Here is a 12825-nt window from a genome sequence, read left to right as displayed (position 1 = left end):
ATGACCTGGGTGGAAATCAAGAGTCAGATGCTTAACAGGTTGAGCCACCCAAGCGTCCCCCTTGTGGCACTTTCTGATAGGAATTCTTAACAGTATGACTTGGGTCACCATCTCCATGTAAAGGACAGGTATCAATGAAAGGAAAGAAGGACAGACACTTTGTTGGGACGGCAACAGCAATTACTGTTTTCTCGTGTGTAATGCCCCCCGACCAAGCTATCTAGTCTCAAGATATCCTCTGTAATGAGGGCCAGTTACTTTTTCTCCTAATGTTTAGTAGGTTCATACATTTGCAAAGGTTGAAGAAGATAGGTTATGAAATCAGTCTTACCTTACACAAGTTCTGAAAGGTTGCCTCTTCCAACATGCACCCTAATTCAACTATAAGACATCTCATGGCTTAAGTATTGTTTTCCCAGCCCTGTGTTCTCAAAAACAGGGAATTAATCTTACTATGTGTGAACGCAGTTCTCAATTACTGTTTATATGAACTATTTCCTATGGGGTGGGTACTATTATTATCATTCCATTTTACAGATCAGTAAACTAAAGCTGAGAGGTACAGTAACTTCCCCCAAACCACACAGCTGGAAGACGCTGCAATGTGTACAGAGATAGCTTGGCTCAGAACCCTGTGCTCTTGCCCTTATACGATCCTTCTGCTCAAGTTACGGCTCACAAAGTAAATACAGTTTTGTTTTTCCAGGGGTGGGGTAGCAGGTGCTGCATTAAACCTCTACCGCTGCATAACAAATTGCCCCCAAACTTTTTAGTTTTTTAAGACAATAAATATTTATGACCTCAGAGTTTCTCTAGGTCAGGAATTCACTAGTGATGTAGCTGAGTGCTTCTGGCTCACAATCTTTCATGAGATTACACTCAAGACATTGGCTGGGGCTGCACTCATCTGAAGATTTGACTGGAGCTGGAAGATGTTTCCAAGATGGGTCACTTATACAGCTGTGTTGGCAGAAGGCCTCAGTTTCTGACCACAGGGATCTTTCCTCAGGACTATCTGACTGTCCTCATGATGTGGTACTACCTGCTCCCAAGCCCTACAAAGCCCTGCTTCACAAGCAAACACTGAAGTCTCAGACTAAACCAGTAGTTTTCGGCCAATAAATTTTTTTTTAAGTTTATTTATTTTGAGAGAGAAAGAGAGAGACACACAGAAGAGAGAGAGAACAAGGGTGGGAGGGACAGAGAGAGGGAGAGACAGAATCCCAAGCAGGCTCTGTGCCATCAGTGCAGAGCCCAATGTGGGGCTCAAATTCATGAATGAGATCATGACCTGAGCCAAAATCAAAAGTCAGGCATTTAACCAACTGAGCCACCCAGGTGCCCTTAAGGGTTTTATTTTCTAAATTTTTTATTTATTTAGGTAAGTAATCTCTACACCCAATGTGGCACTTGAACTCACAACCCCCACATCAAGAGTCACGCCTTTCCCCGACTGAGCCAGCCAGGCGCCCCTCTACAATAAAATCTTAACCTCAGTTTTTAGTTAGGGTCCACACACCCCTCTTTATTGGCCTACTTTCAGAATTCCTATGTAAAAGACACCTTGGATAAGTCTGTCAGGCCAAATTATGTCCATCCCCAAATTCATTTGTTGAAGCCCCAGCCCCCAGTCTCTCAGAATGTGACTTTATTTTGGAAATAGGGTCACTGCAGATGTAATCATTAAGACAGAATAGGGTAGACCCCTAATTCAATAAGATTAGTTCCTTATAAATAGGGGATTATTTGGACACTCACCCACAAGGAGAACCCATACGAAAACGAAGGCAGAAATTGGGGTGATGCATCTACAGGCCAAGGAGCATCCCAAGAGTGGAGCAAACTACCAGAAGCTAGGAGAGAGGCATGCAGCATGTTCTCCCTCACAACCCTCAGAAGGAATCAACGCTACTGAGAGCTTGACCTTGGACCTTCAGCCTTCAGGACTGTGAGACAATAAATTTCCATTGTTCTAAGCCACCTAGTTTGTGGTACTTCGTTACAGTAGGCTTAGAAAACTAACACAGATGGCAAGAGAAAAACACCAGACATCTCCAATACCAAGAGATCTCTAAAAGACAGGAGGCATGGTTATCTTGCATCCATGGATGGACCATGGAGCTTTCCTCAAAAGATTATATTGTGCTTTCCTGCCACGCATTAAAACACACACAGGCGCGCACATGCACACACACACACACACACGCACGCACGCGCACTCACACACACACACACACACACACACACACACGATCTTCCAAAAGTACATTCTCAAGTAAAACTGGCAAAAACTGAGTGGACAGTCAAGGTTTCCTGATCTCGCCCAAGAAAGCGGAAATTTTATTACTCTTTCATGACCACAAGGTATTTCCTAAGCTCATTAAGCACATTTTTTTCCTGCAGAAGATCTTGTCTTAATAAGGCCACTGCCACCCTGTTCCTCCAGCCTCCGTCATCAGACAGGGATAAAAGGCAGAAATGCGGGTGGAGATGAGAGGGGGCTCTAGAGAGTTCCACTCTGCTTATTTATTTTGAGACACACTCGTGCTCCGACACAACTGTGGTCAAAGCTTTCAGAATCTGAGGAACACAAACAAAGCTAACATGGCCAGGGGCCAGGGTAAAGTTTCCTCCAGCATCATACAGGGAGGGTGATTTTACATAGCCTTTTATATGATAATCACAGCTCCTTCGTATGTATTGAACTTTGCAGCAAGAAGGAAAAATAAATAAATAAGGCTGACTAATGGCTTGTTTCCCCAGAGGCGGCTTTTTATGGGATCATATGTTTTTTCAGCTTTTCAGTCACAGTTTCCTGCTTGGACGTTAGGAGCCCTTGACATTGGCTATGGCTTAGTGCACTCGGGACAGCAGCCCGAGCTACCCCTGAGTGGCCAGAGAGGGGTCCAGCTGGACCACAGCACCTTCCCAGGTCACAGCAATGGTGAACCTTGTCCCCTTCGATGAGCTGCACGCAGCGGCAGGTCTTTCAACACCTTCCAGGTCAAGCATGACCCTTCTTATCCAGTGTGGTGAGGAAAACAGAGTCGGTGGATTGGGAGCCTGTGACAAGCAATCTGTAGGCATTCAAAAGCAGTAATAGCAAATCCGGACTGCTTTTGTTCCTGTTACATTCTCCACTGCTCCTTCCAGCATCAGAGGGGACTCTGGGAATTGGACAGTCTTGATTTTAGATCCCTGCTCATTGGGAGACCAAGAACAAATAACTGAATTTCTGAGCTTCATTTCTTATCAGTAAAACTGTAGCTGATAGCACCCGCCTTGTGGACCTCTTATGAGGATAAGAGATAATGTTTGCAAGACACCTGGCAGATACTAGGTGCTCAGTAAGCAGCGGTTATTATCAGGGTTCCAAATATCCTCACCATCAAGGAAACGGGACTGGCAGACGAAAAGGTATCCAAAGTGTGTGGGAGCCAAACGTCTCTTGAAGATGGGTGGAGTTAACAAACCACAGCCCCCTCTATGCAGTTCTCACTTTATTTCACTACGTTTTAAAAAATAAGTTTACTTATTTATTTTGAGAGAGCACGCACACGCACAGGTGGCAGAGGAGCAGAGAGAAAGGGAGAGAGAGAGAATCCCAAGCAGGCTCTGCACTGCCAGCACAGAGCCCGATGCAGGGCTCGAACTCACAAACTGCGAGATTATGACCTGAGCTACAGTCGGATGCTTAAGCAACTGAGCCACCCAGGCGCCCCTCACTATTTTTGAGTGGGAAGCAATTATTCTGGAATGTTTCTGTTTTGCACCCCCCCACACACACCTTTAGAGGGCCACGGAGCAAGAGGAGTCAGGGTGGAAGAAGGAAAAGAGACAATTTTTGTTCTTTATTTTTTCCACCTTAGACTGGGTGGTTAAGGGAATGAAGAAGTTGATTAAAATATACCACCCTCTTACTCTTGGGTAATTGCAGCTTAATTATACTTGGAGTAGTGGTTTTATCATATTAAATTTGGGGAAAAGTCACAAGATGAGTCATGGAAAATTTTTTGATAAAATTGTGGAAACTTGGGACATCTGTGACTTTTTTCTCCCCCTTGCCTCACTTCTTCCCTACTTTCCTGATCCACCCTTTTCTTCCTGCCAACAGGGATCCCTGCAGGGAGCCATGCTGAGAAGGCTCCCTTCCCAGCCCGGCATCTACTCCCTGGGCCGCTGGCTTCACTGAGCTTCATGGTCTATTCACGCCTTCCCGGTATTATTCAGGGGTGGAAATCTCCTTCGGGGGGGGGGGGGGGTGGCTAGCTGGTCATACAACTAAGTTATAGAAGCCAGCTGCGTGCTCCAGACCATGGCTTCAGGGTCACTCCCATGTGTCTCTGTTCCTCACCAGGAATCCGTTGGCTTTCCACATAAATCGCATTCCCTGATTCCAGGTTTGTTGCCTCGGAAGAAATGGACTTCTTCCTTGATTTGGGGGACTTATTGCAAAGTCATTTGATGCTTTACTCTCTCATTGCCTCTCTGGGGTCCAACCTTGAAGTAACAGGCTCAGAATAGCCCTAAAGTTATGGAGGCCCCTCCCAAAGAAATTCTGAGAAGGATAACGGCCAGAGGATGACCAAAGAATGGAAAGAAATACTATATTCTTCCTGGAAAGGTGAGAAACACCCTACTCTGCAAGGACAAGCCTTTTTGTTAAACCTAAAACATTCTTAAGGCAATAATAATTATAATCAATCACTCATTTTTATGCCACATTGAAGCTTATAAGCTACTTTCACATAATTTAGAATCGAAATGCTAAACACTCTTGATGTCATGGCATCCTCAAAAACTACCCTGCTGGTCGTTTTTCTTCATCATGAAAATACTCCCCTTAATAATTATAGAACAAATGATGCTGACTCATTCATCGTGAAGATCTTCTCACTTGAAGACAGACAGAAACTATATACCTCAAGTTTCAAGAAATCTTTGGACACATTAAAAATGTCCTAAAGTGTCAGTACGTTCAAAGAGAGTGTGTGGGGCAAATGTCAGCAGAGCTCTGACTGGAACTAAACAAAGCATACCTTCCCTTTATTAAATACATTCCAAGTGCTAGACCCTTTATGTGTAATTAGGCCTCAACCCCACTGCAACTTTGCAAGGCGGACAGAAATGGAAGCTTAGAAAAGCTAAGTAACCTCGTGAGGGCACGTGACCCGTAAATCTCAAGCTCTTTCCATTACAGTCCTGCAGAGTGGGTTCCAATGGGTTATGGCTCTGTGGGGCATTAATGGCTGTTGTGCAGAAAGAAACGGGTTCTGGGTTCAAATAATAATTTAGAAAAATAATGGGTTGAACAAGGTCTCTTTCTCGAAAAATTTCTTCAAGCCTTTAAAATGTCCATGGATATTGTGGGTCCCCAAGAGAAGGACAGGGTTAAACAAACAGTGAACATATTTGACAAGGGGATTCTTACAGCAGTGGTTTTCTTAGAACAGTGGTTTTCAAAGTGTGGTCCCCAACCCAGCAGCACCAGCATCACTTTGGAACTTGCTATACCCAGATTTAGTGGATTGGTCTCAAGTGGGGCCCAGAACTTGTATTTTTAGCCAGTTTCCAGATGATGCTGGTGATCCTGAGGCAGCATATTTCTCAGAAGAAATTTTCCAAAGAAGTCATTTTGGTAAACACTGAAACAGAAGTGCTTGTGTGGCACTGACCTTTGGATATTTGGTTCCAGTAGCAAGAGGAAAGACAGGAGGACAGGCTTTTACTGGGGCAGAAAATGAGCCTTTCAGCTCTAGCTCAGGAAGGGATAATCGTAGCTGTGGTTGTAATGGTCTCAAACCCATTCTTGAAAACTGGGAAGACCCAGGTAGGCATGCCTCCCCACGACGAATCAGATTTTCACAAAAGGGCAGGGTGTGTGACATTCAGCTCTGACTTCCTGATGAGTTGCCCTCCTCTGATACAAAGTGAAAAAGTCAGTATTCTGCCACTATCGCAGATTCAGTATTTCACAATTTTCCCATTCAGGGCAAGGGGTGCAGGGTGTGTGTCCAGATGTCAAGCACCTGCAGTTAGAGGTATCACAAGATACGGATGAATTAGACACCACAAGTACAGAACAGAGGGCCTCACGAAGTCTGCGACATTCGCAACAACAACAAAAAGAAAACAAGAATTAATGAACTGTATGGTTCAGGGCCCATGCTCCAAGCTAACATAGACCTATGCACGGACTTGTATTCTCTCCTAGATCCCTACCCCAGAGGGACCAGGACCAACAGGCAGACGGCACCTCTTTTATGCGTGCCCGGCCTTGAAATTCCCAGCGTGGCCAGCCCACGTGGCTGCACAGACTGTTTTCTAAACTCAGGCCAAGCTTGCCTAAACCATGAACTCAGCCTTGACGGTGGATCTGCCCAAAGAGAGAGTTTATTTTTCTTTCCCAACAATGTTCTGAAGTTACCAAAACTCTGGTAGTCCTAAACACCCCCAGACCCTGGAAGAAGCGCATCTTTCCAGGAAGTGATTCACATGCCAAAGAAGGCAAAATGAGATGGTATCAGCAGGATAAGTAACTGAGGAAGAGGTAAGTGTGCTCTAAAGATGTTAAGGTTGAATTTCTATTTGTCCCACGGGAACTTCTATTATATCGCTCTGAAGAAATCATTCCTGGACGTTTTTTCTGACCTGGAAGTCGGCCTAGCCAACATCTGCCAAATCTTCCTAAAAATAAATAGTGGGTATACTGCATTACCTGGGCTGTGAAAGGAAACACTGGGGAAGCCCTGAGACTTTTGATTTATATAAGAATCACCTGTAACAACAGAAAGTCTATCTCCTGCTGGGTATGGACTGTAGACCCTAAACCCACCTCTGAGTTTTGACTAAAGCCTTTGGAAGGTTTCAGTCTCTTGGCCCACTACAGTGGCGCAAGGGACTTCTGACTCACAACTACCACCTAAAATCCAGGAAAAAGTATGGGCGTAGAGTATTTGCTTAATATCCCATCCCACCTTGGCATCAAGGTTTCAGCAGCCTCTGATCCTTTGGTACATGTATCATGAGGGGGAGAGGACAAGAATTACCGAGCACCGCTGCGTATACATTAAGTGATTTACAAAGGCTTCATTTATCATCAACGATACCCTACACATTGGGTTTTATCACCATTTTACAGACAGGAAGACCAAGGCTCATAGATTAGGTTACTTAACCAAGACCCATCACTGATACCTACTACTCTCCCCACCACACACACACACACACACACACACACACACACACACAATAATGGGTTAGGAAATCCTTAGTTTATCCCTATTACACTATTATGGTACAACATATTTGTTACACTTCATTATAAGTGCCGGCAGTTTGACTGATATCTTATTGTATCCCAATGGCTGACCCATATAAAATTTTGTTGAATGAATAATTTCTCATTCAAAGCCTTCTTGCTTTCAATGCAAGATTCTCTGCACAATATGGCTATTAACCGATAACTGTGTTATTGGATACTTTGCATGCTCAGTCATCATGAATTAACAAATTTCTTGAAAAGAAAGTGGATAATGAAACTCTTATTCTCCTTGGAGGTAGAAGGTACTTCCATTCTCCTTGCTTCAGGGAAACCAGGCAATGTAACCTTACTGTGTAAGGACATCCACTCACTCATTCACACTCATTCATTCACCCACTCCAACAAGTCTTCACGGAGCTTCTTCTGTGTATAAGGTGATGGTGCTGGGAGTTACAGAAAGGGGCAGGCAGAGCCTTGTGACAGCATGGCTTACCGTCTAGGGGGAGGCAGGAAAACACAGCAAACACCAGAGCACAAGAGAGGTAGTTGAAAGTGCCATAAGAAATGCTTCAAAAGCAATGTGGGAATTCAAGGGAGGCCAAGGTTGCATCAGGTGAGGGGAAAGCAGAGAATGCTTCACAGGGGTGGTAGCATTCCACATAGGCTTTCATGGATGGAGTAGATTTGGTCAAAGAAGGGGGAGGGGGGCAGCTGGGTGGTTCAGTCAGTTGAGCATCCGACTCTTGATTTCAGCTCAAGTCATGATCCGAGGGTCATGGGATTGAGTCCCGTGTTAGGCTCCATGCTGAGAGTGGAGCCTACTTAAGATTCTCGCTCTCTCTGTCTCTCTCTCTCTCTCCACCCCCCTCTGCCCCTCCCCCACTCATGTGCATGCTCTCTCTCTCTCTCTCAAAAAAAAAAAAAAAAAGAGGGGAACAGGCAGAGACCTTCCTGGCAGGAAACCTTCCAGGCAGAGACAACTGCATGGGCAAGCACAATGAGGTGGGGAAACCACAGACAGGGTTAGGGAAGGGAGACTTACTCCATTTTCCTGAAGCAGAAAAGACACAAGAGAAAAAAAATGACACAAAAGAGAAAACTGGTAAATTAAGTCAGGGTCAGATCATGAAGAATATGCAGCGAAACTGAGTAGCCACAGTCCTTGCTGTTTCTACGTACATACGATCCCAGAGGAGCTTAGAACCCATCGAGGAAGCCAAACGCTCCCCCATATCCCACGACCAGCAGCTCCCCCCCTAGAATGTAGCCTTGGCGTCTGGCCCACCTAGCACAGCACCTGGGACACATTAAGCCCTCAATAAAAGTTTGTTGGATTGAACTGGGAGGACATAAGAGAAACATTTCCAGTGGTGGAAGTCAGGGGTGAAGAGAAGGTGCACAGCAATGCTGTCCTTTAAAATCCAACATTTAAATATACAATATTGACCACAGCCTACATACCAGCAATTACTTTTCATCCTACAGCCAAAACTCCTATGACATCAGAAATAATGGCAGAGCAACCCCTGAATCTCAAGGCAATGTCCTGGGAGACCACAGCAGCATTCTGGACGTGCTCTCCTCAGAGGTAGTTGTCCAAGCAGATATTAGTCTATTAAAATCGATGTCAGTTCCAAATACATTGCCATGCGACAAATGCTCATTTTACTCCAGGAAAGCAGTGCTCACTTGGACCAGGCCTGGAAGGAAGTGTCCCACAGCAAGAGAACGTTGCTCACACCACCCCAGAGATGGTGCCTGGTTCAGAACTGGAATTATGTATTTAAAACTTCTGGCACTGTGCCCGACAAATAGTAGGTACCCAATGAATGGTGGTTGATTTTTGATTATTCCCAGTTTCTGATCTCCATTTTTCATACTTTGGTGTCATATTTCCCCACTGTGTCTAAATTTGTATAAAATAGGATTTTCACTTATCTCTGTGTCTAAACTCTGTGTTCACAGAATCATGGAAACTGTGAGTTGGAAAGAAACTTAGAAGTCATATAATCCAACCTGGATATAATCCTAAGGATAAATTAACATCCTTTCCTAAAACATCTTCCTGGCACACACGCTCTCTCCGTGCACCAAAAAACAACCCTTATTTATACGGTCAGAAACAGGATTCTGGAAGAGTATGTGGACGCGCTTTAAAGAATGCCAAGTGAGATTCACAAATACATGACTTCTCCGCGGAAGGTAAAAGAAATCCGGTCATTTAGTAAAAGCCATTGCTGTTTTAAAATCTATTAAATACAGCGACTGATGCAGTAGAAGGGATTATAAATAAACAATAAATCATGCAATTATGACTGTTTGGATTTTGGCAAGATAATAAAAAGAGCAGGGGTATAATCAGGAAATAATAGAAAAGATCTGCAAGGCACCCCTGCAATTAGTGATAAACAGAACTTGGCTCCGAGTTGGAGCCCCAATATGGCTCTCATTAAAGAGCCTTGGGACCTATTCCTGGGGCAGACCTCGGCTAGCTTGGGGAGAGGTGAGGTAAGCAAAATGTCAGTGTGTGCGCGCACACACGCGCACGCACACACACACACACACACACACACACATATTCAGATAATCTTTTACTATGGTATTATAACCACCTGGGCTGAAATGACTACCTTATGCCAACTGAAGACCAATCCATGGTCTTCCGAAACTCTAATTGAGATGTTTCCTGTTCTCAGCTTTTTGACTCTTTCCTTTGTAATACCATAAACACACACACACATATACCCACACGTGCACGCGCGCGCGCACCCAGGCATTGTGCGAAGGGCGCCTTCACTCATTTTTCCTTCCCCCTTTCCTTTCACCTTCTTTTATTAATGGTACCTCTTAAAGAGATAAATGCTCCCACACAAGTGATACCACTTAAACAGATAAATAGTCCACACCGGAGAGACACGGAGAGCATGAGAGAAAACCCTGTCTTATTAGACTGGAAACAGACACACTATATTAATGCAAAAAAATCAGCATATGGTTCTAATAGGCTTTCTTAAAATGATTTATCAGCTGTGATTAAGCCCTCAACCAGCATGTCTATCTTCATAAATAAAGCAAAAGTGCACCTTGCTCTCAAATGTATCTGCAGTATCTTATTACCCAGCCCTGTACAGTGCACTCCATTTACAACACGGCTCTGGGGAACCAAGAATTTGTGTGCAATCACAAAGTGTGTGCTCTAAAGAGACTGCCAAGATTTAGGACTCTTATCTCAGAGATAGTCTTACTAAAAATCCATTACAATGAAGGTTTATCCCCTCTCCCTGTGCCACAGAGCTCGGCATCGCTGAAATATGAACAGGTAATTAAAAGGATATGCCTGATTTTACAGTGAGCCCGGTGACACGGAATCACCAAACAGCTGTTGGGAAAGGCATCTGGCACTCGGTGTAGGTCACCTCTGCCAAGGGGTTGTGGAAAATGGGGACCACTTTACAAATCCGACTCCGTCTCCTTCTTCTCTTCCACGGGTAGGAAACGCAAATGCAAATATTAGTCAGCTTGGTTCCCACCTCATTCTCCGACTGGCTAATATGTCAAGTGGTCTCAGCGGCAGACTTGAAAGAAAAAGCCTTCACAGACACCCCGAGCAGGGGATGAGGAAGTAAGTGCCGTGACTTCGAAACGCAGGGGGAACTGGATAAAAGCATGTGAGCGCAGTAAGTCATAAACGGATGTTTGAGCACTGCTCTGAGCCAACCGTTCTATACTCGCAGGGCATGCCTCTGTTGGAGTGGTATTTACTCTTTGATAAAAAGCCAGTAAGTCCAGGAGGATGAGCTGAATAAATCCCACAAAGCACCCCAGCAAAGTGTTCTAGGGGCTAAGTCCCTTTCGAGCCACTCCTCGCATACACACAAAGCACCATTCGTGCCCTCCCTTCTCACAGCACCCCAGACGCGGACATCACAGACACATCTGCCCCCTGTCCTATCTGGGCTTCCCAGGCATTTCTCGACATGGCCGTTTGCAGGGCGACTGAAGCACAGACGTGAGACTCTCGATACTTTTTACAACGAACCACCGCCACATGACTCAGGCGGGTTGGCTGTGGCATCATGAGATTTTGTCAAATGGCAACAGACTCCAGGGAGGGCAAAATCTAAAATCGCAGAAAAGAGAAGGATGCTTGGGCTATTCCATCGGTGTGGTAAGCTGACTGTTTTGGTTTTGTTTTTTTTTTCTGTAAAATGCACCAGCCCATTGTATTAAGAGTGTGGCCTTGGTAGCTGTAGTCTGTGCCTGTAGCACTCCATTAGAACAGCGCTAATGAGGTCAAAGCGGCTCCTCTCCCCCGCGATCACAGACTGCACCCCTGGCCCTGGCCAGCTGTCTGGCAATATGTGCCTCCGGCTACCAGGGGGTCTGAGGGAGGGCACGTGCGTTTGGAGCCGTGCAAATTTATCACCACTAACGGTCAGTCGACTCGTAAGCCCACGCTTGGTGGGCAAATCGGTTGTGGCATCTTCACGAGGCAGGGCAGCAGGTGGCTACGCTCTTGACATTAAGTGTCTGTTAAAGCTGGTGTTGGCCACTGGAGGCAATTCCAGGTAGTGGTCAGCACGATGAGGAATTATTCACAAAGCCTGGATTTCCCACTTTGCCTAAAACAGGTACGCAGGTAGGTGTGCATTATTGTGATATAAATGAAGGCCAAAAAAAAAAAATCTAGCAGAGATCTAGGACAAAAACTATCCTCCCCACCCCACTGTGCGGGAAAAGAGATGCTCCTTCAGGCAGCAATGTCACCACTGCGGTATTATCTCTGTGAATACGGAGTTTGAGGTTGTGTCCCCAGGACCCTTTTTCGACCACTTATTTCAGTCAACAGCAGAAAGAACGTTCAAGGTGAGAGGCTGCAGCGACGTGTGCATCTAACACCATCTACCTGAGAATGAGCTTTATTTTTTTATTCTCCAGCTCTCAATATATTCGAACTATGTATGTGTGTAATCCCAAGGTTGTCCAAAGGCCCGGTGTAGACAATAAAGCCGTGCGTTTAGAAAGTGACGGAGTGGGGTCGGGATTTCTTGCCCCCGTCCTGAATTCGTTACTTCTCCACAACCCGCGCCTGGGCTGTTACCAATAGCACCGGAAGTGTTGCAAGGCCATTTTCAGGTGGACCGGCAGCAGCACGGGGCGCCCGCACTGCACATCACGCTTTGGCACGTCACCCTGCAAAGGGGCCGCCAGAATTCCGGAATGGCTTCTTCTGCCACTTGGGGACCAATCAGGTGGGGCTACAAGGGTGGGGCTCCCCTGCGCTCTCCATTCTAGAGCACTACAGATTCCAGGCTTCCCCTGGAAAGAACAGGAACGCCCGGGGCCCACCGTGCCAACAAATCCAACAAAAGCCTCACGTTCATAAATCCTGTGGGAAAGTTCCTAAGCTCTGTGCATAACAAATCACGTGAGGAGAAGCCAAAAAGGGGACGGGTTCTTTGGGAATGACAGTGATTCACAAGGCCCAGTGCTGCATCATCTGCAGCCAATCAACCTGACATCCACACGGAACACGACTGCTTTTCTTCTTTGGGGACATG

At 45.5% G+C, this 12825-nt stretch overlaps 1 protein-coding gene across 2 annotated transcripts in view; it reads right to left on the bottom strand.

Moving 5' to 3' along the window:
• The window catches only part of CREB5 (cAMP responsive element binding protein 5), a 399683-nt gene that overhangs the window by 286935 nt on the left and 99923 nt on the right, over positions 1-12825 (bottom strand). The window lies entirely within an intron of this gene.

Source organism: Panthera onca, chromosome A2, assembly GCF_046562875.1.
Source record: "Panthera onca isolate mPanOnc1 chromosome A2, mPanOnc1 haplotype 2, whole genome shotgun sequence".
NCBI lineage: Eukaryota > Metazoa > Chordata > Mammalia > Carnivora > Felidae > Panthera > Panthera onca.
This window is presented reverse-complemented; position numbering and strand designations above follow the sequence as displayed.